The sequence below is a fragment of the Gopherus flavomarginatus genome, chromosome 5 (genome assembly GCF_025201925.1).
Source record: "Gopherus flavomarginatus isolate rGopFla2 chromosome 5, rGopFla2.mat.asm, whole genome shotgun sequence".
Classification (NCBI taxonomy): domain Eukaryota; kingdom Metazoa; phylum Chordata; order Testudines; family Testudinidae; genus Gopherus; species Gopherus flavomarginatus.
In genome coordinates this window covers 41,160,431-41,184,510 of record NC_066621.1, presented here as the reverse complement: position 1 = coordinate 41,184,510, position 24,080 = coordinate 41,160,431, and the positions used below count along the sequence as shown (strand labels likewise).

At 45.8% G+C, this 24,080-nt stretch overlaps 2 protein-coding genes across 2 annotated transcripts in view; both read right to left on the bottom strand.

Annotated features, from left to right (window-relative positions):
* LOC127051022 (NACHT, LRR and PYD domains-containing protein 3-like) overlaps positions 1-24,080 on the bottom strand; it is an 86,431-nt gene that overhangs the window by 21,249 nt on the left and 41,102 nt on the right. Inside the window, exon 9 of the mRNA XM_050952810.1 lies at positions 21,572-21,745. The gene's annotated coding sequence lies outside the window, so the exon portion shown is untranslated. The remainder of the gene's footprint in view (positions 1-21,571; positions 21,746-24,080) is intronic.
* LOC127051008 (NACHT, LRR and PYD domains-containing protein 3-like) overlaps positions 1-24,080 on the bottom strand; it is a 572,024-nt gene that overhangs the window by 506,916 nt on the left and 41,028 nt on the right. The window lies entirely within an intron of this gene.

The window sequence follows — 24,080 nt, the reverse complement described above, 5'->3', positions numbered from 1 at the left end:
CTATGGAATACTTAGTACTGATTTGGGGATGGGCTCCATTATGCCAAATCTCAATTTCTCTCTTCCTCTCACATTTTCCCTGAGCTTGACAACACAAGGCTTGGATTTCCCTAGAGAGTCCATAGACCTATGGTGACACTCTTGTTAAAGTCTTTCACTGTTGTAACTGCACTGGTGGCTGACTGCCTCTCAGCATTCTGGGTATGGCTGGGGATAGTTCAGAAACTTAGTAGCTAAAATACAGTGAAGTTCGGAAGAAGTGAAATGATGGAAAGAATGAACCCAGAGTTGTTGTCTTTGTTACACTGCCAGGAGAAACCAAGATATGTCTCATGGCTTCCCTTAAGAAAGCTCAACTGAATTTCCAATGATGTTCAAGACCAGACCCTCAGCTAGTGTAAACGTGTGAACCCTATTTTGAAGTCAGTGGAATTTTGCTGATTTGTACCAGCTGAGGATCTAGCCGTTAGCATGCAAACCAAGAAGCACTGGCCATGTGCGCCTTGACACAATCTAAGGCTTTACAATTTAGCAGTGGACAAAAATATACATAGATTGGTGTGGAAAATGAAGATCTCTGTATTTTACAGTTGGGATCTTTCAGCTCTTCACAAAGTTATGTCACTCCTGAATCTCTCGGTTTGAGAGACTGGAATTCACTCTTCCTGGGGCAGAAAGAAAATGTCACATGCAAACTACAACTCATAGAGTATACATCAGTGTATTTATTTGAGGATAACATATCCCACCATTGCTCTCAAACTACATCAAACCCCTCCGCATTTCAGGATTTAATTAGAAACTCTAGCAGTAGCCCTAATTTACAAGACTTGTAACAGCTCAGGGCATGGCTGTCTCAGACTGTTCATCCATCATGATCCATCACCCTGGCTACACAGCCAAGGGCACTACAATGCTCAGGTCAGACTCCCAGGGGCACAGGCAGAGCATTCTTGCACCCTGGATGGGTAACTCTTTCCCAGAGATGATCAGACTGAGCCTAGGCCTGTCCATGATCAGATCTAAATGCCAGATCAGCCTCTCTGATCTCTGACAATATCCAGCTCCGATTGCTGCCCAGCAAGTCACCTTCCAGAGTGTGGAGGGGCACAAGTTCAAAGGCAAAAGGCACATACCCAGGAAACACTCAGTTACAGTTCCCCTGTCCCGTCTGGAACTGGAGGAGCAAACCCCAAATATCAGAAAACCAGGGCATTTCCCCAAGGAAAACGTCTCATAACAGCACACACATCAGGTTTACGTTTCGTACCTTGTGTGCATCAGTGCATTGAAAACACAATCCATAACAGGTAACATGGCACATTTATCTGAAGAAGCTGCATCTGAAGAAGTGATGTTTTACCCATGGAAGTTTATGCCCAAATAAGTCTGTTAGTCTTTAAGGTGCCACCAGACTCCTTGCTGTTTTGTAGCACATTTACTTCCCTTGTTCCTGCTTCCAAAAATACGAAGCAATAGTGACCCATAGCTCTTGGCAGCAGGAATTACACTTCTGGCTTCCTTCTCATCTGCACGCATGGGATTCCAGCTGAAATGTGGGCAGGAGTGACAGGTTTCTCAAATGCATGAGTGTTAAATGAGACACATGGCACTTGGCAGCCCCCAGGTCCGTAACATACAGGTCTCACCTTGCAGTTCTGGGAGTGCCTTTCCCAAGCAATATTCTCACATGGATCACTAACTTTGAAATTAGTGACTGACTATTCACAGCAGTTTGCAGTCCACTTAGTGCTCTCACTGGGATATGTTGCCAACTTCCAACCCCACATGTAGCAGTGAGCTGAGAACCAGCAGTCACTGCTGAAGTGGCTGCCCCAGTCTGAGACATGTGGGTCCCAAATGCACCTGAAAATCTCTTGAGAAAAGTGCAACATCTTTGCCATGTTCAGGGATGCAATCCTGAGCAGTGAGGGGCTGTGTCACCTTGGGCCCTGAACCCCACAAGGTAGTGGTGCAAGTAAATTCCATGTCTTACCAGTATGGGGGGGTACCAGCTAAGGGGGGCACGTGACCCTCCATGTGACTGCTCACCGCCCCTCCACCAGCCCAGAGCCCCCACGCTCTCCCCGTCCACTCCCCACATCCATCCTATGTTAGTTGGGCCTCTGTCCTCCTCCTGCTGCGCCAGAGATGGGGTTTGGGGGGGGTGGAGGACTGGAGGCTGGCGGTACAGCTGCCACAGGAGCTGCCGTCATTCTGCTCCTTTCCCTGCTACCCCTCCCAGCAGGGAAAGGAGCAGAACCCCCAACTCCACCCCCCAGCTCTCTCCTCTGGTGGGGCTGTTGTTGTGGCACACAGCTGGAGCTGCAGCTCCATAGAAGGGCAAGAGAAGGGTCCGGGAGTTCTGCTCCCTTCCCTGCTGGGAGGGGCAGTGGGGAAAGGAGCAGAACTCCCAGCCCTGGCCCCTGCCCTTCCAAAAGTACAGCTGATTACTTTAACTGGAATTAAGAATCATTTCAATTAAGTTTCAAACAGCTTTGGGCCAGTTTAGATTAAATAAGCTTGTTCTGCTTTTAAATAAAAAAGTTAATGAAAAAGTGATTCAGGTATAAAGGATAAACACAAAATGGTTACAAATGAAAAATGCTTTCTAGTGACTAAGATTTAACAAAACTACAAGCTAAGATTCTTCCCACACTTCCTTCCAGTACAATGACTGACCAACCCCCCTGGTCATGAACTCCCACCAAGTACAAAGTTCCTGGTTCCTGTGTCTTCTTAGGTGAAAGACAACTTGGAGTTCTTTGCCCACTCTCTTTTATAATCCAGTGAACATTTGAAATGTAACCTTCTCAAAGTTCTGTGCACTGGCACCTTTCCTCACAGCATCGAGTGTGGTGGAGAAGGTTCCATGCTGGTTTCTTCCCCACTGGTGCTTTCTACAATACAAATTGATCTTTCCTGCAGCCTCCAATATGCCAGTGAATGGCTACTGGACTGTGATTGCCAATTATCTGTGACTGCACCTGGATGGATGGGGACACTGGCCTTTCATTTATCTGGAAAAAAACTATTTACCCACTCCCCAGATTGTCTGGGTCAAACAAATTTTAGTAACATCCTACAGGGGGAATTCAGAACTTCACATATAACATTAACACAAGCATTTAATGACATTAATAATCAGCATGTTGTTAGTGATCATATGACAGTTCACAAAGCATATTTTGCATAAATATTATTGCACTATGTAGAGTGTGAAAACAGAGCTGCCGAGGGTCACAACCTCCCAGAGCAAAAGTGCAAACTTGCCCATCAGTAGGCTCCCGTGTCCCATCCCAAACAAAGAATCAAGCCCTCTTCTTGATCATAGCCATAGATCAGCTTCCACTGCCCAGATTCCCCTGTCAGAGAACAGGCCCTGTTTGCCAGCTCACTCTCCCCCAGTTGGAGGTCATAGAGCAATAGGATTCTGGGAGGAAAAATCATCCACCTGGTCCCACTATGAATCCCACATGTAGCAGCACAGAGGAGGTCGATCTCACTGTTTTTTCTGTAAGGACATTTGCTTCCAGGATAATCTGGATGTGCAGCCACCTCCTCCTCCAGTTCTCTGCCAAATTCTCTTCCAGAGTGAGAGGGCTTCATTTAACGAAAGGTTTTAGTTCTCTTTGAACAGCAGGTGACAAAGGTCTGATACACAGGAGTGCTGGAAAGAAACTGTCACTATTTCCTGGCCCTGCCTACTCTCCTGATTTGGATCGATGTGATGAAGGGTATACCATCCACTGACTTCAGGGGTTCCTGCTACATTAGTGACTGTAAAAGTTTTTTTCCCCAGAAGGGTTACTTGTCAAAGGTATTTCTACAAACTGGTAGCTTCTCTCAGCTGAGTCTAGCTTCAGCTCCCGCTGCAGGTACTCCATAGGCCAAAGACACCTCAGCCAGGCAGGAGCTGAAAATGGTGAATGTTGCAGGTCACACTGAGCCAGGCTGCTCAGAGGTGCACAAGGGGAGAGTACAGCACAGGAAACCTTTCTCTCTTTGCACCCCCTTCAGTGGCGGGGCACAACCACAGCATCACACTTCCCTAAGCATAAGGTCTGTTCCCTTCTTTCCCCATCTCAGGGGCAGAAGCAGCAGCAGCAGCAAAGGAGTCAGGAAAGAGCAGAAGGGGACCACAATAAAAGTCCCACGATGCACTGTCCAGCACAGCCAGCTGAGTAAACCAAAGAATTGCTCCAGCTCCTGAAGGTGTTCAGCTGCAGGCAACTCCCTCCATGGGTGAAGGATGTGCAGGAAGAATTCTTCCTCCCTGTGATGTTACTGATATAATCTGGGACCATATAGAATATGGTTGCAACCAAGGTCCTGTAGTGGCACCAAATCTTATGTAAAGGGGGTCATATAAGGTGTCTAAGACCAGGTTATGGCTTGCTGGTTATGATCATGCTGTCTGTATGCATGTGTCATTTTGTAGTTGAAGTTATGAATATCGGCTCTGTACTGTCTGTATATCAAACTTGTGCTATGTTTCTGGGTGACACTCCAGACAAGATGGTGTTAGCTCTGCTTAGCCTGCTTGATGGCCCATTAAGGACCATCAGCTATACAACTGACCCATTGAGAAAAGGTAGATACGCTTTGTACTCAGCAAAGTATGCAAGAACTTGCTTATGTGACTCCAGACTTCATTTTGCTGTAATTTTCCACAGTAAGAACAAAGAAGTGTTCTTACACCTGGAAAAGACTATAAAAGGCTGATGCCTCATCTCTATCTTATCTTCAATCCTGCTTCTTACCTCTGGAGTGACTTTCCTACAAACTGAAGCTCTGAACAAAGGACTGAATGACCCATTCCAGTGGGGGATGTACTCCAGAGACTTGATTTGAACCTGTAGTTTACTCCATCACTGCTACAAGCCGGAAGCAAGAACCTTGCCATTACTTTATATAATTGATTTCATTTAACTAATTCTAGCTTCATCTATATTGTTTTCCTTTTATGAATAAACCTTTAGATATTAGATTCTAAAGGATTGGCCACAGTGTGATTTGTGGGTAAGATTTGATTTGTATATTGACCTGGGTCTGGGGCTTGGTTCTTTGGAATTGAGAGAACTGTTTTCCTTTACTGGGGTGTTGGTTTTCATAACCATTCATCTCCAGGACGAGTTGCACTGGTGGTGATACTGGGAAACTGGAGTGTCTACTTGTGTGACTTGTGGTTAGCCAGTGAGGTGAGACCAAAGTACTCTTGTCTGGCTGGTTTGGTTGCATTAGAGGTGGAAATACCCCAGCCTTGGGCTGTAACTGCCCTGTTTTAAGCGATTTGTCATGAATTGGCGCTCTCAGTTGGGTCCCGCCAGAACCGCATCATCACACTCCCTGAGATAGAATCCTTCCCACAGGCAGACAGCTGGGAGATGTACAATCCTGGGGCTTCTGGGGCCTCTTGTTTTAAAACTAAATAAATGTAAACGTGTTTAAAGATGATTACGCTGGTGTTTAAGCTGGACTGTACTCTATGTCTAAGAGAATGAGATTGTATTTTTTAAAAAAAATAGAATTATAATATAATAGAGATCACTTATTCTTCAATTTCAGGGGTTTTGAACTATAACTCCAGTTTGGGCCCATCTTTATCTTCTACTCTCCAAACATGAGGGGCCATTGGGATGTTGGGAGCCACTGCCAGATCAAGGACTGGAGGGACACTCAGTTTTCAGCCTCTCCTTGTACCTGCAGGGAGCTGACATCACATACCATCCTCATACCCAGCCAAGTTCTTTACAGAAAGGAAACCTGTAAATGCTCACTGCAGTTTCTGCAGTTTGCAGTCGGGATGTTTCACCCCTCACACAGCAGCTTCATTCCCCCTGCCTCTCCCAGGTTGTTCAGTGCAAGATCCAATTTAGTCAGGGTCGGTTTGACACTGAGAATGGAGGCAAGGTCCCCACAGGAACTGGCTGTCAGACCACAATTCATCAGCCTACAAGAGACAAATAAACAGAGAGGAAAATGAGCACTTCTGTCTGTCTGTCCAGTTCCCTCAGTGGGTTTCTAGAAAGATTCAGTTTTTTGGGGAATAAAATCACAGAGTTGTAGTAGTGGCTGTTGAGAACCACATGACAATGGGTGTGATTCCCAACTAATGTACATGTGCTTGCAGTAGCTCCATGAGAGCTACCGTGAGTGTAAATAGTAGTGTAGCTGCTGGTAGGACGGGCAGTGGTGGCACTACTTAGCTTTGACAAGTATATGCCCGGGGGTCCTAGAGGGTTTGTGCTCAGTGCGCTTACTACCGCCCATGTTATGGCAGCTACATCACTATTTATATTCGCCCTCATTGAGCTAGTGTGAGTATGTATACACAAAATGGGAATCACACCCCTAACTTGTAGGGAGACATAACCTATGTGTGATTTCAATCCACGGGCACCTGTAACTCTCACCAATCCTGTGTTCAACACATGAAGTCAAAGGAAAGTTCCGAAACTCCATCTCCTGAACATAAACATTTAGACTTCCGCTAAGAAAAAAATTATGATGAATGAGGAGTCACAAAAAAAGGAAAGGAAAATCTCCCAGAGGAATAATGCAAATACTGTACTGGAAATTATGTTTTAGTTTCTTGGATGTTCTTTAGACAGGTCTCATACAACCAGCCTTCTAGGATCTACTTAGTATTCAACAATCAGGATTGAGGGATGGGCCCAGTTTTGCCAACTATCAATTCCCACCTCCCTCTTCAATTTTTCCTAGTCCTGACCTCATACTACAAAAAGCTGGAATTTCCCTAGGGTCCCCAGTCTCAGAGGCTGAATCTAGAGTGAAATTGCTGGCAAAGTTGTTTGTTGGTAAAGCCTCTCAGGGAGGTGGAGTGCCTATGCCGAAGAGAGAAGCTCTCCAGTTTGCATAGGTAGTGTCTTCACTCAGCAATGCAACTGTAGCACAGTAAGTGTAGCTAAGCTCTCAGCTTTCAGCCTTTCCAGTATTCAAATAGTAAATAATAGGTAGAAAGTGGATTAGATTTATGTTTGTTTTCTTTATTTGCAAATGTGTATTTTGCTGGAAGGATCGTATCTCTGTTTGCTGCAATTTGTGTTTGTGCTGGGGGGAGGTTTCTCTCTAGTATCTATAAGCTGAAAGACCCTGTAACATTTTCCATCGTGATTTTACAGAGATAATTTTTACTTTTTTCTCTTTCTTTAATTAAAAGCTTTCCCTTTTTAAGAACCTGATTGTTTTTTTATTCTTGTGTGAGACCCCAGGGGACGGGGTCTGGTCTCACCAGAGAATTGGTGGAAGAAAGGAGAGAAGTGGGGGAGGAAAAGCCTGATTTCTCTCTATGTTAGGATCATTGTCTCTCTCTCAGGGAGAGTCTGGGAGGGGGAGAGAAGGGGGGGAAGGTGAATTTCCTCTCTGTTTTTAGATTCAAGGAGTTTGAATCATAGTGATCTCCCAGTGTAACCCAGGGAGGGGAGAATCTGGGAGGAAGAAAGGAGAGGAATGGTTTATTTCCCTTTGTTTTGAGATCCAAGGGGTTTGGGTCTGGGGGTCCCCAGGGAAGGGTTTGGGGGACAGAAAGTGTCCCAAAACACTATATTTTTGGGTGGTGGCAGCTCTATCACTTCTAAGCTAGTAATTAAGCTTAGAGGGGTTCATGCAGGTACCCCATCTTTTGGACGCTAAGGTTCAGAGTGGGGGAATCATACCTTGACAGGGACACAAGGGGATGGAGGGTGCAGAGACAGGGGCAGATGTTCCTACTGAATGGGAGAAGCTTGGCATCAGCCAGGGTCTGCATGGGGGAGGCTTCCCAACTCCTTAACAATCCTATTCTCCCTCCTCCCCCGAAAAAGAGAAAACCCTTCTGCCACAAACACCCAACAACCTCCAGGCTCACTCCCAGGCTCCTTCCCTCTCCCTCAGCTTTACATTACCTCTGACTCTCCCAAGCATTTGCATTGCTTCTAACAGATGCAGGAAATACTGTTCTGCATTGTATATTTAAATTAATTACCCAACTTTCTGTATTAATATGCCTAGTAATGAATTTATTTGTCAAAAAAATTATCAGAATCTTTTTTTTTTGGTCTATATTGTTACAAACATACTTGCTGACAGATATTTTGAAATAAATTACCAAAATAATTGAAACTGGCAAGATTCTTTTGTTTGACAAATAAAATATGCAGACTTTTCAGAATTTTTAAATTGTGTGCAAAGTTTTAAATTTTTGGTGCAGAATTTTTAATTTTTTGGCACAGAATTCCCCGAGGAATAGCACATGCACATATATGAACACTAAAGGCATGTGCCACAAAGAGATGCACAGAAAGTTAAGCGCACACACGCAGTGGACAAAAAGCCATTTTCAGACCCACAGGTCCCCTACTCCCCATCTTCTCTCTTTACACAAAACTCTGATAGGATTAGAGTTTAGCAACATCGAGAGCAAACTGCACTCTAACAGACACGTGTTATGTACAAACAAAATGTACACACACTGTGACCTCAGTGCCCTTCAGTGCCAAATGGCAAAGTGCTCACTATTCTGTAACTGTAATTCTGAAGAGCAGCCCCCAGACTGCGTCTCTGCTCCCCAGGGTGTGCCACCCAGGGAAGGTGGAGTGTCTGGGACTCCCCACAGTGGCCTGGACTCCATGGATGTCTCTTACCAGTGCCCAGCTCCAGCTTCTAGCCTGGTCAGGGGCCAGGGCCTCAAGAGGAGGAGGAGGAGCAGAGAGGGGCATTGAGAGGGCCAGAGATTCATGGTGAGGGGAGGCTAAGGCTGGTGCCACTAGCAGGGGCTGCATTTCGTGGTGGAGGACCTTACAGTTGTGGGGGGAGAATGCAGCCTTCTGCCCCCCAAATTACGCCGATGTTAAAAAGTGGGTAGGCTACAGTGTCCCTCCCCACCAATTGCTGCACCATGATATGAATAATAAGGCAAGCACTGCAAAGAGAAGCTTATAAAAATATATGCTCCCTGCAATTTGCTCTGGATGCTGCTAAACTGATGCCCCAGGGAGTGAATTCCAGAGGCCTCTAGGGAGAGCCCCACAGCCAGCCCTGGATAAAACCAACCCAGCTGATCTCTAGTGCCATCATAGGTGAGAGGAACAGGGATGAAAGTAACAGGGTTGAGTTTAACTCCATCACAGAGTACATGGAATCTAACGCAACTCCACTAAAGCGTGGATCCCCATTGGCACTAGCTCTTGACATTCATGTGGGACACTGAAAAGCAGTCTAGGACCTTTGGAAATGCAGCTCTCCAGGTATGCTAGCTCCTTGATTAAATTTATTTAATTAATTACAAATAACCTTGAAGGTAAAGTTCCTGCCTGGAACCCCAGAATGGTCTCATGGGGCCAGTCAGCTGTTTGGTGATATTATACTAGGACAGATTATATGCTGTGATCTGTTTCCTGTTGCAGATCCTTGATTCTCTGTCGCATCCCCAGGTGAGGTTAGAGCAGGAGTGGGCAAACTTTTTGGCCCGAGGGCCACATCAGGGTTGCAACATTGTATGGAGGGCCTGGTAGGGAAGGCTGTGCCCTGCAAACAGCTTGGCCCCGCACTTATCCAACCCTCTCCCACTTCCCGCCCCCTGACTGCCCCCTCTCAGAACCATCGACCCATCCACCCCCACCCCCGCTCCATGTCCCCTGACTGCCCCCTCCAGAGACCCCCCCTGCCCCTAACCACTCCCCTGGGACCCCACCCGCTATTTAAGCCCCCCTGCTTTTTGTCCCCTGACCATCCCCTCCAGAGATTCCCCCACCTTAACTGCCCCCCAGGACCCCACCTCCTACTTATCCCCCTTGCTCCCTGTCTCCTGACTGCCCTGACCCCTATCCAGCCCCCTGCCCCCTTACTGCCCCACAGGACTCTCTGCCTCTTATCCAACCCCCTACTCCCCATTCCCTGACCACCCGCCCAGAACCTCCACCTCATCCAACCCTGCCTGCTCCCTGTTCCTTCACTGCCCCCCAGAACCCCCTGCCCGTTATCCTACCCCCCCAACCCTGGCCCTGGACCCCTTACCATGCCACTTAGAGGTCTGGCAGCCTGGATGGAGCCAGACATGCTGCCCGCTTTCCTGCAGGAGTGTGCAGCCTCGCCCCCCAGAGCACTGTTGCTCAGCGGCATGGTTGCGGGAGAGAGGGGAAGGCGTGGGAGGGGCTGAGGGAGACTCCCTGGCCAGAAGCTATGGGGCTGGGCAGGAGGGTCCCATGGACTGGGTGTGGCCCGCGGACTGTAGTTTGCCCACCCCTGGATTAGAGCATCCTGGGAAGTGTTCTACCTTGTACCTGTTGCCCCAAGGCATGGTCCCCAAGCTGGGGATAGGCTCCAGTAACTCTGTTCCCACCTCTCTCTGTCTGGGACACTCCCTCGGCACCCACTCTGCACCCACTAGGTACACTCTCCACAGATGGGTAGGTACAGGTCATCTCTGTTCCTCTGGTGTTAGCTGAATGAAGCAGGTCAGCAAATGTGGCCCACTCTGGGCATCTCTGCTTTGAGTATCTCTGGCTTCCTGCTGGGATTTAGACGTTGTGATCTGTGCCTGTGACCCCAAGAACCCCTCAATGCCAATTGACAAAGGGCTCACTGTTACACAACAGTAACTCCTGACAGGCTTCACAAACTCACCACACCCAGCACACTTTGTACATAGCATTTATCCAAAGAGGATCAAGAGAGCTCTCTAAAAAATGCTTTCATGGCATACTGATTCTACTAATCACTATGAGGTGTATGTAGAAATGATATTTAAAGAGTTGTGGGTATATATTAGAAAATATGTTTTCAGGGTTTTGACCAGACAAAGGATGTATATTCACCTGTCTGCCTTGGTTCACGTGTAGAATAAGCACGAAAACAAACACAATGGAAGCCTATTTGCATATTACATCAATATGAGGATGGAAGGCAACATGGAACCAGCATACCAGGGAATAAACCACAGGGATTTGCTTAACTCCAGGGACAAAACAATGAATTTTACAGGAAATAAGGAGAGACAAAGGGCCACCCTTTCATCTTTCACTGAGGAAGCAAAAAGGACAACACTTTTTGAATTCATGAAAGATGGATCCTGGCTATGCTGGTTGGAGATCCTGGGAGATTGCTTTAGGTGAGATACACTGCCTCGAATGGGGGTTTAGCGGGTTAAGTTTAGATGCCAAGAAGCATGTTATACTTTTTATTGTATATATAACCATTTCTTTTCCGATTGTTATCCTTTCTCACAATCTCTTAAATCTTAGCCTTGGATAATGAACTTATGATTATTTTCACTATAAATATATCTCAGTGCTGTGATGATATACTGGAGTTGATCTGAGCTGACTCAGACAAGCTGCTATGTGGATTGTCCCTGTAAGGCAAAATAAGGGCTGGCAGAGGCCAGAGGAGATTGAATGGCTAATAGATCAGTGATGTCACAGAATTGACACCCAGTTAAGCACCAGCAAACCTTACTCTTGCTGGAGATAAAGGGGTCGGTAACAAGGTGACTCAGAGTCCTGAGCATCCCAAGGGTGTATCATGGTGCCATTAGCCTGTTGTTTCTCTGCCTGCTCTGCCTCCCTGAGGCAGATTCCTGGGGACAGACTCCCAGGTTTTACAGTCTCTTTAGGTCCTTACCTTTTGCTCTTTTTACTCTGAGATTAGCAGCAGCATCTCTCATCTTCATCAGTTCCAAGGCAAAAATAGCTGTCTTCACTGCAACATCTTCACCATAGTATGAACACATGAAATCCACAAGTTTCATCTGAGTGTTGGCCTCCTCCAGCCAACACTTGGGGATTTTCCCTCCTCCATCACACTCAATACATGTTAATGCATATTTAAATCTGTCAAATTCTTCTGCCAAGAGATTTTCCAGTGCTTCTAGAAAGATGATTCTTAGATTTTTCACTCTTTCCATCACAGGATATTATAAAGAATCTGAAAATAAAGGTCGAAAATTAAAACTAATTCTTCATTGATAGCACTATGTTGGTCTTATAGCAGTTAGTCACTGGCCTTGCCATAGATAGAATGGTGGCTTGTTTATAGAAACAATGCCCTCACCCACCCACCTGGAACTGAAAGATTAAAAGACATTTTTTTAAATAGATACTAATTATTTCCTGCATTTATACTATATACCTGGTGCCAACAACCATGTAATAAACTGCAGGAATGGATGTTAACTAGAAAATGCATAAAACTGTGTTAGCCTGAGTTTGGGTTAGACACCTTCCACACAAGTGGCAATCACATTATCATATATTTTGTCTGTTTCTCATACTTTACACATGGACAAATCTTTCATCTCTCTTGAACTAACTAAAGAGAGCCCTCTGAACATGACAGACACCTTGCTTTTCTATACAGAAAGGACCATTGGCCTACTGAACCTGTGAGTGAATTAAGTGCCAGAGATTTGGGGTGGGGAGTGTCTGGGACATAGGTGGTGAGTTATAAGGGTCTGTAGTGCCAGTGGTCCACCAATATTCAGGAACATGGGCCCGGCTCCACCAATGTTTGGGCTTATATTTTCAGAGCTGTCCCATTCTTAGGATGGGCCGGGGCAACTGCCCCTGGCCCCACACTTCAGGGGGACACGGGGTCCAGGGTGGCCGGGGGTGGTAGCCAGGTGCCTGGAGCTGGCAGCAGCAAGTGATATGCTTGCAGCCGGCCCCACCCTGCCAGCTTCCTGCGTCTCTCAGAGGAGGGGGCAGAAGCCGGAAAGAGGCAGGATGGAGGCTTGGGGGAAGGGGTGGAATGGGAGTGAGAGGGGGCAAAGCAGGGATGGGAAGAGGTTGGGCAGAGCAGAGGAGAGCAGGGTGGGATGGGGCTGGGTCACTTACTGCTGCTAGCGGCATGTCCCCCGCTAGCTCCCCAGGCCACTCTGGACCCTGCATCCCCCTGAAGCATGAGGCCCGGAACAGTTGCCCCGGTCCATCCTATGGACAGGATGGCTCTGCTTGGACCCGTTCTGGGCACCACCAAAAATTATACAAATCTGGTTCCCATGGGTTGGGAAACTATAAATCAGATAAACTGTTTAAGGAATAGTTTGTTGTGAGACCCAGAAAACCAAGATTTCAGAGATCAAGCTTCCTGCTGCCCCAAGACATCCAAACCAACTCCCTTTCATCCCAAATTTGAAGCTGTATATTCAACTATTGTATGAATGAAAGGCACCTTCTCTCTCCATATGAGGATAATCTATCTTGTCCACTCAAAATAATGTCTCTTGTTCTATTGTGACCCTCAAAGGATGTGAAATGCTTATATATAATTAAAGACCATATGGACTATTTCCACTACATTGAGGGGAACTATAAGGGATTTTGTTGGTTTTTCATTCTAAATTATTCTTGAACTCTAGAAGCTATTAATTGTATAGCACAAAAAGGAAAAAGAAGCACCTAACCAATGTATAAATTTGAAACATTGAAAGGTATTGCTTAAAGGGGGACATTCCAATTAACGGTAGTGGTTAATAGAGAAGCACAATCCTTGACTAAAGCATACAAACTCTCCCATATGAAAAGGGAAATGTGCTATCCACTGGCACCATTTACTGGACAGCCACAGAAGCAGCAAACAAAGGGGGAAGAACAGAAACCTGAGAGCCCATTTGTCAAGTGTCCAATAGAAATAAGAGGTCTGCTCTCCTCCAATGAACACCAAAGCAGGGCATGTAAACTGAGGTCACCATGACTGATCTCTGAGTTTGCTGAACCCATGCGGACAGCCTGCCCCCTCCTCCAGGGTGACAGCACAAAGACGACAGCTTTGCTGAACCCACAACAGCTGGGCATATGCATAGCTGCCTCAGGATGCCTACCTCAACTGTATGCCCCAGCTTAAAACTGGCTGAAATTAGACAGTGCCATGCCTTTTATGTCTGTCTCCTCACAAACAACTGGAGGCAGAAGTTCTGATGGTATCACTTCCCTTACAACTTGTAGCCCAGTGGTTAGGGTCCTTATCCGTCAATTTCCACCTCTGCAGCATGTGCAGAAGGGAACTGAGCAGGGGTTTCCCACCTCTCAGGTGAGTGCCCCAACCACTGGGCTATTCTGGGGCATGTCTCTCCCTCTCTCCTGTTGGAGCTATTCCACTGTCTATCCATAGTTAATAGTCATTTGGCCCAAGAGAGCACAAATGGCTCTGTAGCTCAGTGGTTAAGGCATTCACATGGGTGGCAGGAGAGTCAGGGTCCATTCCCCCTGCTCCAGTGCATGTTTAGTACACCATGGGACAGGTTCAGCAGGAGACATTAAGGGCAGCCTGCCTCAGAATACGTTAGAACCCAGTGGTTAGGGCAGGGATCAGCAACTTTTCAGAAGTGGTGTGCCGAGTCTTCATTTATTCACTCTAATTTAAGGTTTCACCTGCCAGTAATAAATTTTAACATTTTTAGAAGATCTCTTTCTATAGGTCTATAATATATAACTAAACTATTGTATGTACAGTAAATAAAGTTTGTAAAATGTTTAAGAAGCTTCATTTAAATTAAATGCAGAGCCCCCTGGACCAGTGGCCAGGACCTGGGCAGTTTGAGTGCCACTGAAAATCTGCTCACGTGTCACCTTCGGCACACGTGCCATAGGTTGCCTACCCCTGGGTTAGGGCATTCTGTTAAAAATCAGAGACCACAAAGTTTAATTTAAATATTTTACTGGATTACATGGTATTTATATGGCTGTCTTCTGAAGACGTAATTTCAGCTTCTTTCTTGTTTTTGCTACCTGCTCCTCTTATTCTGTTTCAGATCCATGCCTGCATGTTTTGTCCCCTTATGGCTGTGGTGTCTTGTCTCTCCCACATTATATTTTTTTATTCTTTCACTTTTATTATGTGTGTCCTTAAACCACTAAAAATGTTAACAAAAATGTTCAAACCCCATTTCCTTATCCAACAAGCACCTACAAAATGGCAGCCAAAGGGAGGGCATGACATGGGGCAGCACTTTGTGGGCAGAAATGAGAGGCAAGTTCTGGAATCTTCAGAGGTAACGTCACAGACGTGTGTCACTTGGGGAGACTCAACACTTTTATGTGTGTCAAAACCTCAATTACTTATTCAAATTAAGATGAACTCGTCCAGGGCAGCAAAATGTCTGCCAAAAGTTGCTGCCAAGAGCTACGTGGTCCTGATTCCCCGTTCCACATTATCAGCTCTGTACTGGTGTCACTCCAGTGTTCGCAGTTACACCAACATGAAAATAGCATCTGGAAGGGGAGAATGTTTATTGCAATGAGTAAATGTAATGAAGTATCCCATTTAGAGTTATGTTCTAAAACCAGCAACTTGGATAATATTTGCTATTCTTTACACTCTATTAAACTAACACAGTGTGATACAGCTGGGCCAGAGAGCAGCAGAAGAGTGATAGACACAGGTATATAAACCCTAGGATTACCAGAGTCTTATCCCCTGTGGACTAAGGAGAGGTTACTACGGGTTAATTAGAGCACCTGGAGCCAATTAAGGCCCTGCCAGACCTAATAAGAACCCCTGCTTCAGTCAGACAAGAAAGGGGAAGGAGAGTTGACTGCAGTTTGGAGGAGCACTGTTGTTGATCTGGAGGATTGGAGTGCCAGGGGAAGGGAAACCCTGCCCAAGCAGAGCAGAGGGGCTGAAGGGGCTGGGGCCCGGAGTAGGGGGTAGACCCAGATCCCTTTCCCTTTTCTCCAGGGCACTTGCAAAGCCCAAGAATAGGGGCAGGGGCCACACCCTGACATGCCACACCAAGAAAAAGCACGGGACCCACCACCAGCCACAACAGCCATTCTGTACTTAAGGTCAGCAATGCAGAAGTACGGACCATTCTCTCTTTAATGAAGGAAGTTGAGGTAAGATGGGTAAAATGTTTTTCTAAAGCTTTTACTAATATTACCTTTCACCCAGATGTAGAGCAGCCCACAAGCCCTATAAAGTCTGATAATTTGTTTCAACTCCTACCAGTCAGGGAAAGGAAGCCTTATTGTCTGTGAACTGGAAACACTGAAACTGAACACTGAGCCAAAAGCAGGGAAACAGAAGGAACAGAGTGCAGGCTACAGTTTGTTGAGTAAAAGCACAGCACTGTACTACAATTCAAAAATACACTATGGTGAAACAACATGAAGGATGAAAGTGAAAATGCAGAAGTCAGGGAAGTTCATAAGTTAAGGCTCTCCAGTAATATTAACACGGCTACAGGAAACTACAGCCTGTAAAATAGCTGTGATTGTTTTGAAACACTTGGGTTTAATGGATTTGATGCAATATTAAGGCAGATAGAGAACAGCAAGTTCAGTTGGACAGGAGCGTATAATAAAGGGTGGCCCTTTCTCAAGATATGATAAGTTCACAAAGAGAAGGACCATTTCCCCTCAAATGAAAGAGAGCTTGAATCCTGTGGAAGGGTTTCCCGGGGACCAGGAGCAAAAACAGAAGGAAGCTGTGGGGCAAGTATTCCTTTCTCCTTCTCTAGGGCTGGAATGGGCTTCTCTAGGGCTGGAAGATCCAGTCTTTCCTCCACTACAACTGTGCAAATAACTGATTTTTTTTTTTGGTTTGGTGGCAGTTCTAAAAAATCAAAAGAATTCATTAGGTCCAACAAAAGCACTTTTTTTATTTCAAGCTTTTTTTTTTTTTAAACCTTTCAATTTTTTAATATAATGTTAAAGGAAATTTCAAAAAAAGAAAATGAGAAGCTGAAATATTTAGTTTCAGAAATGCCAAAACAAGCCACTTCAGGTTTTCCTCACAATGTTTTTGGGTTTTTGCCTGACCAAAGCAATTCACCAAAATTAATTTGCAAAACTTTTTGGCCAACATGAATCTGCACTTTTGGTAGAAAAAAAAAGTTTTGAATGAAAAGCTTTGCCCAGCTTCAGCCTCCACTTGCAGACACAGAAGGGACCATTGCCTTTGTCCTGTTATAGGTTCTGCCTCAGTCATTTTCTCACATACAAATACAGAAATCTTATAAGAGATTCAGAAACCAGAGCAAATGATGTGTTCTCCCTTCAGGTTTTCATACAAGAGAAATCACAGCATAAAAGAAAAATCTAAAAAGGACCAGAGAGCTCTCTACTTGTGAATCCATTTTCTATCTGCACAGAAGACTCTGGCTTTCTTTGTAGAACTTAACTGACTATAATATGACATAGATCAATAAAAATATTATGCATTGTGGACTTACCTTGAGGCACTGAAGAAAACTTGTTTAGGATGAATTTTTTAGAACTTCTTCATGCTGAAGTGGAGGAATGTTCTCAGCAGATTGCAGAGATCAGAGAGTACTTTCACATCCTATATATATGGGCTCTGCATTTCCTGTCTTCAAAATCAGTCATTATTACACTTAACCCTGCTCCTTCCCCAGTCAAAAAAAGTTCATCAGTAGGTTGCAAATATGTATCAATACTTTGAGGGTAAAATTCAATAGTGGAACACTGAATTTCTTGACTTTTGAACATTTTTTTTTCCTTTTAAACCTACAAAGAAAACATTGCATTCAAAAGAAAGGAACAACAACAAAATATCATGCATTACGGAAATGCAGAGGGTAGCACCCAGAAGGGCAACTGAACTGTCTCATCCCAGAGCAAACATCTTAATAATTACAGAACATGAGCCATCCCTGCACTGTAATTTACTCTGTATGTGAATGTATTCAGCATCCACACACACACATACTTCATGCCATTAAGCATCCTCCAATTGACCTTCTCTGGACAAGACATGATGCATCTTACACTGCTGATAAACACATTGATGGATGTGATCTAATTAATTAGCTACAGTAACCCCCCTCTCACACACACATACATGCACAGAGGCCTCTGCAACTAACATCCCATCTACTGATGCTTCTCTAATGCTAGACACTGGAAACCATACAGCCATTTTAACCCTTTACTCTCCACAGTGTTGTGGTTCCCTAGTACTATGGATATCTTAAATCCTTTCCAATTTATGGTTAAGTTAATGTTTGATTAATTAATTTCATTTTGTCCTGGGCTTGGGTTCAAACACAAATATTAAAGTTTCTGATTATTCCATTTTTAAAAATAATCTTTGACCTTTCAGGACCAGAAATCCTCTAGCTGGGCCTACCAGCTTCCATTGGCAGGCTGAGGATTATACCTACATACAGGGGCAGGCAGTTTAAAAGTCCCATTACAGTGTGATTAACAGAAATTCTGTGTCTGTGCTGGGAATCCCTTTGTGTGTGGCACGGAAGCAAGTTCCCCAGGGTGCAAACACATCCAAACTGGAGCACCCATAGGGACACTATTCGAAGAAGAACAGGAATTTCTGTCTATGATTCTTGCTTTCCTGGAGTGCTGCCAGAAGGACATGTGAGCAACTTGGTCATAAACATGACACTGAGCCTGTGGGTTTCACTTCACTTCTCCACTTTCAGCTGCCATTTGTAATAGTTTCTTCCCACCAGGTCTCTCTCACGCCAGGACAGGGAGTCTCAAGTTGCTTTATCCTGTCAAGCTTATTACAGCAATCATAAGAAAGGAACTGAGCCAATTCCAAAATTGACCACTTTTGAAATCGCTAATACACAAGACAAAAAGGGTAAAAAAAAAAAAAGAGTAGACAGAAAATAGAAGGAGGGGAAATGATACACTAGTGTAACCCTTTTTCTGGGTGGAGTAGGCAGCAACAAAGGCCAGATTCAATATCCAGGGGTCTCTCTTAGCAATCCAATAAAGAGCCATTTCCAGCCCCCAACTAGTAATCTAGGGATATTAAACACCAGCCCTGGGTGCATTGAAAAGGCTGTACTTCCCCTCTCATGAGCACTGAGTCTGTGTATAGCAAGAAAACTTTTAATAGAAAGGAACCAGGCATTAATTTAGGAAAAAACCATAATCATGATTTAAACTCATCTGACCATGAACAAAACTCCCACCCCAGAATATGTTGGGCAGTGTCTTTTGGCTCCGTTCTCACCTTGCAGTGTGAAAGTCCAACAAACAGATGTCCCTTTAAAATGCTACTCTCCTTTCCCTTCACCACACCCCACTTGCAGCAGCTGTGCATGGTTCGTGGAAACTCAGAGTCCAGAAGTGCATTCACAACTCCGTGGGACTGGAGAGCGGGGAGGAGGATGAAAGATGTTAAGCAATGCCTTTGCTGCTGCTGCTGCCACAACTATCTCACTGTTGTCTCTGCTAACTCGGTGTCTCTGCTTGCTGCCACCATGTCATCGTTCACTGTGCTGCTGTCGTTCGTCATGCCACTGTTCAGTACACTGCACCATTGTCTGCTTCATTGCCTATGTGCACCCTGTCACCTCCTGCCGCCACCTGCCTCTCTACTGTTAATTCTAAGAGTTGGTTTCTTGAGTTTCCACCCAGTGCCAGCCTTAAGGGTGGGACACATAGGCAATTACCCAGAACGCTTTTGTCAGGGTGTGCTGTGAGCACTGCAGAGGTGCAAGGAATTACATGGAGATGCGTGGGAGGGCATGATCACACTAGTGGCCATGCTGGAGTGAACAGGACCAAAGACCATTTGGGGGAAGTTATTCCATTGGGAGGGGATGGGCAAGGATGTTCCTACCTATATGTGGCATTGTGAGATGTGCCAGAGGGTGTAAAAGCCCCAGGACCAGATTATGGCCCCTCTCCATCCACTCCCCATAATTGAGGTTCCATTTCAGCGTGTAGCTGTGAATATTCTGGGTCCTTTCCCTAAGAAGACACCCAGAGGAAAGCTGTACATATTGACTTTCATGGATTTTGCCACTCGATAGCCAAAAGCAGTAGCTCTAAGCAACACCGGGGCTAATAGTGTGAGCCAGGCATTAGCAGACATTTTGCCAGGGTAGGTTGGCCCTCCAACATCCTTACTGATTCTGAAACTAACTTCATGGCAGGAACCATGAAACATCTTTGGGAAGCTCATGGGGTGAACCCCTTGGCTGCCACCCCTTACCACCATCAAACAAATGGCCTAGTGGAGAAATTTAATGGGACTTTGGGGGCCATGATATGTAAATTCATGAATGAGCACTCCAATGATTTGGACCTAGTGTTGCAGCAGTTGCTCTTTGCCTACAGGGCTGTACCACATCCCAGTTTGGGATTTTTACCTTTTGAACTCGTTTATGGCCATGAATTAAGGGGCCATTACAAAGGGTGAATCAGCAAAGGGAGGGGTTTACGCCTTCTCCAGGACTAACATTTTGGACTTTGTAAACAACCTACAAAACATTCTCCGAGACGCCTTAGCCCTTGTTAGAGAAAACCTAAAAGATGCTCAAAAAGAGCAAAAAGTCTGGTATGATAAACATGCCAGAGAGCATTCCTTCAAAGTAGGGGACCAGGTCATGGTCTTGAAGGCACTCCAGACCCATAAGATGGAAGGACCATTTACGATGGGAGCTCTTAACTATCACATAGCATCCCCCACCTCAAACCTAAAATGTACCATGTTAATTCTCTAAAGCGATTTTATTCCAGGGAATTAAAGATTTTTCAGTTTACAGCCCAGGGATGAGATGATGCTGAGTGGCCTGAAGGTGTCTACTATGAAGGAAAAGGTGACGGTGGTGTGGGAGAGGTGAACCTCTCCATGACCCTTGGACATTTTCAGAGACAGCAGATCAAGGAGCTGCACACTAGCTTTGCACTGATGTTCTCAGCCACCCCAGGACAGACCGAACTGGCATACCACTCCAGTGACACAGGTAATCCTCGCCCAGTTAGAGCCCAACCTTATCAGGTGGCTCCTCAAACCAAAATTGCTATAGAACAGGAGATTCAGGACATGCTACAGATGGGTGTAATCCAGCCCTCTGAAAGTGCATGGGCATCTCCAGTGGTTTTAGTTCCCAAAGCAGATGGGGAAATACGCTTTTGCATGGACTACCATAAGCTAAATGCTGTAACTCGCCCAGACAACTATCCAATGCCATGCACAGCTAAGCTATTGGAGAAACTGGGACGTGCCCAGTTCATCTCTACCTTAGGCTTAACCAAAGGGTACTGGCAAGTACTGCTAGATGAATCCGCCAAGGAAAGGTCAGCCTTCATCACCCATAAGGGGCTGTTCGAATTTAATGTGCTCCCTTTTGGGCTGCGAAATGCACCCGCCACCTTCCAGAAACTTGTAGATAGTCTCCTAGTGGGATTGGGAGACTCTGCAGTCACCTGCCTTAATGATGTGGCCATTTTTTCTGATTCACGGGCAGAACACCTGGAGCATCTACAAAAAGTCTTTGAGTGCATAAGGGAGACAGAACTAACTGTTAAGGAATGGTTATAGATTCTTAGATTCATAGACTGTAGGACTGGAAGGGACCTCGAGAGGTCATCGAGTCCAGTCCCCTGCCCTCATGGCAGGACCAAATACTGTCTAGACCATCCCTAGCCTCTGTTTGTCAGAGAGTGGAGATGGATGACAGGAGAGAGATCACTTGATCATTACCTGTTGGGTTCACTCCCTCTGAGGCACCTGGCATTGGCCACTGTCGGTAGACAGGATACTGGGCTAGATGGACTCTTGATCTGACCCAGTATGGCCATTCTTATGTTCTAAGTCCAAAAAGTGTCAAATAGTCATAAACAGAGTGACTTACCTTGGACACCAGGTGGGTCAAAGAATTATCAACCCCCTACAGACCAAAGGAAATGCTATCCAGAAGTGGCTTGTCCCAAAGTCAAAGAAACAGGTCCAATCCTTCTTAGGCTTGGCTGGATATTACAGGTGATTTGTACCTCACTACCATCAAATCGCTGCTCCACTAACAGACCTAAACAGAAAAAAAATCCAAATGCAATTCAGTGGACTGAAGAGTGTCAAAAGGCCTTTAACCAGGTTAAAATGACACTCAGGTCAGACCCGGTGCTAAGGGCCCCAGACTTTGGCAAAGCTTTCCTAGTAACCACAGGTGCATCTGAGCGTGGTGTAGGAGCACTTTTAATGAAGGAAGGACCGGATCAAGAATTCCATCTGTCATGTTTCTCAGTGAAAAACTATCTGAGAGGGAAAGCCACTGGTCAACCACAGAGAAAGAATGTTGTGCCATTGTGTACACTCTGGAGAAGCTATGCCCATATGTTTGGGAACGGCATTTCTACCTGCAGACCAACCATGCTGCGCTGAAATGTCTTCATACATTCAAAGAAAATAACAAAAAACTTCTTTGGTGAAGTTTAGCTCTCCAAGATTTTGATTTTGAAATACAACACATTTCAGGAACTTCTAACAAAGTGGCTGACGCACTCTCCCATGAAAATTTCCCAGAATCAACTGGTTAAAATTGTCCTTAAAATGTGGGAAATACTGTTTAGTTTTTATATAATCCGTAGTATGTCTAGTGGTGCATATGTCTTATTAACTCTGTTTTCTCCTAGAGCTCCAGGAAGAAATCACAGCAAGTGTGGAACAGGCTGTCCAGCACCATCTGTGATTTGGGGGGAGGGGCATGTCATAAATATGGGTGGAAGGGTAGCAACCTTTATGTATGCAGTAGCATAAAATCCCTCCTTGGCAGCTGTACTGGATTGCTTTTCCTGTAACGGGTTAAACAGTCCAAATCACCTAGTTGGCACTTGACCAGAAGGACCAATGGGAAAAGAAGATACTTTCAGATCTGGGGGGCGGAGGAAGGATTTGTTGTTGCTCTCTTTGTTTGTTCCCTCTCTGGATGGAGAGAGAAGCCAAGAAGATACAACATCTCCTGAAAATATACCTGGAATAATCCATCTAAAATCACAGAAATTGTAAATAGGGCAAGGAAATGCATTAGGTTCTATTCTGTTTTAGCTTGTGAATTCTCCTATGCTACAGAGGTATTTTTATTCCTGTTTTGTAACTGTGAAGCTGAGCCAGAGGGGAATCCTCTGTGTTTTAAATCTTTTTATTTACACTGTAAAGCAGGGGTGGGCAAACTTTTTGGCCCAAGGGCCACATCGGGATTGCAAAATGGTATGGAGGGCCAAGTAGGGAAGGCTGTGCCTCTGTAAACAGCCTGGCCCCCACCTCCTAGCCACCCCCTCCCACTTCCCGCCCCCTGACTGCCCCCCTCAGAACCGCCTGCCCATCTAACCTGCCCTGCTTCCTGTCCCCTGACTGCCGCGACCCCTATCCACACCCTTGCCCCATGACAGGCTCCCCAGGACCCGGACCCATCCAATCCCCACATACACATTCTTTGTCTCCAGACTGCCCCCTCCTGGGACCCCCATCCCTAACTGCCCCCCAGGACCTCACCCCCTATCCAACCCCCCTGCTCCTTGTCCCTCTCTTCCCGGGAGCTCCCAACCCCCAGGACCCCACCCAATATCCAACCCCCCCTTCACCCTGTCTTCTGACTGCCCCCACTCAAACCTCCACCCCATCCAACCACCCCCTGTCCCCTGACTGCCCCCTGGACCTCCTGTCCCTTATCCACTACCCCTCTCCCCGCCCCCTTACCACGCCACTCAGAGCAGCAGGACAGGCTTATTGAAAAGCCTGGGAGGTGGGCAGGTGCAAGCCACGCTGCCTGCATGGTGGCATAACTACAGGAGAGGGGGGACAGCAGGGGAGGGGCCAGGGGCAAGCCTCCCCAGCCGGGATCTCAGGGGCCGGACAAGACGGTCCTGCGGGCCGGATGTGGCCCATGGGCCATAGTTTGCCCACTTCTGCTGTAAAGTTACCTTCCATCCTCATTTTGCAGGGGTGATTCTTTTCTTTTTTCCCTTATAAATAAAGTTCTTCTTTTAAGAAACATTGATTTTCAGTGTCTTGAAGACAAAGGGTCTGGTATGTGCTCATATTGCTAAGGCAATTGGTTGGTATATTATTCTCAAGCCTCCCCAGGAAAGGGGATGAAGAGGCTTGGGGGGATATTTTGAGGGGATAGGGATTCCAAGTGACCCTTCCCTGAATTTTTGTGTAAATCACTTGGTAGTGGCAGCAATATACTGCCTAAAGACAAGGAAAGGAATTTGTGCCTTGGGGAAGTTTTAACCGAAGCTGGTAGAATATATGCTAAGAGAGGTCTTCTGTGCAGGTCCCCACATCTGTACCCCAGAGTTCAGAGTGGAGGGGGAAACCCTGACAGCAAGTCAGTGGCCATGAGGAGAATGAGTTCACTATAT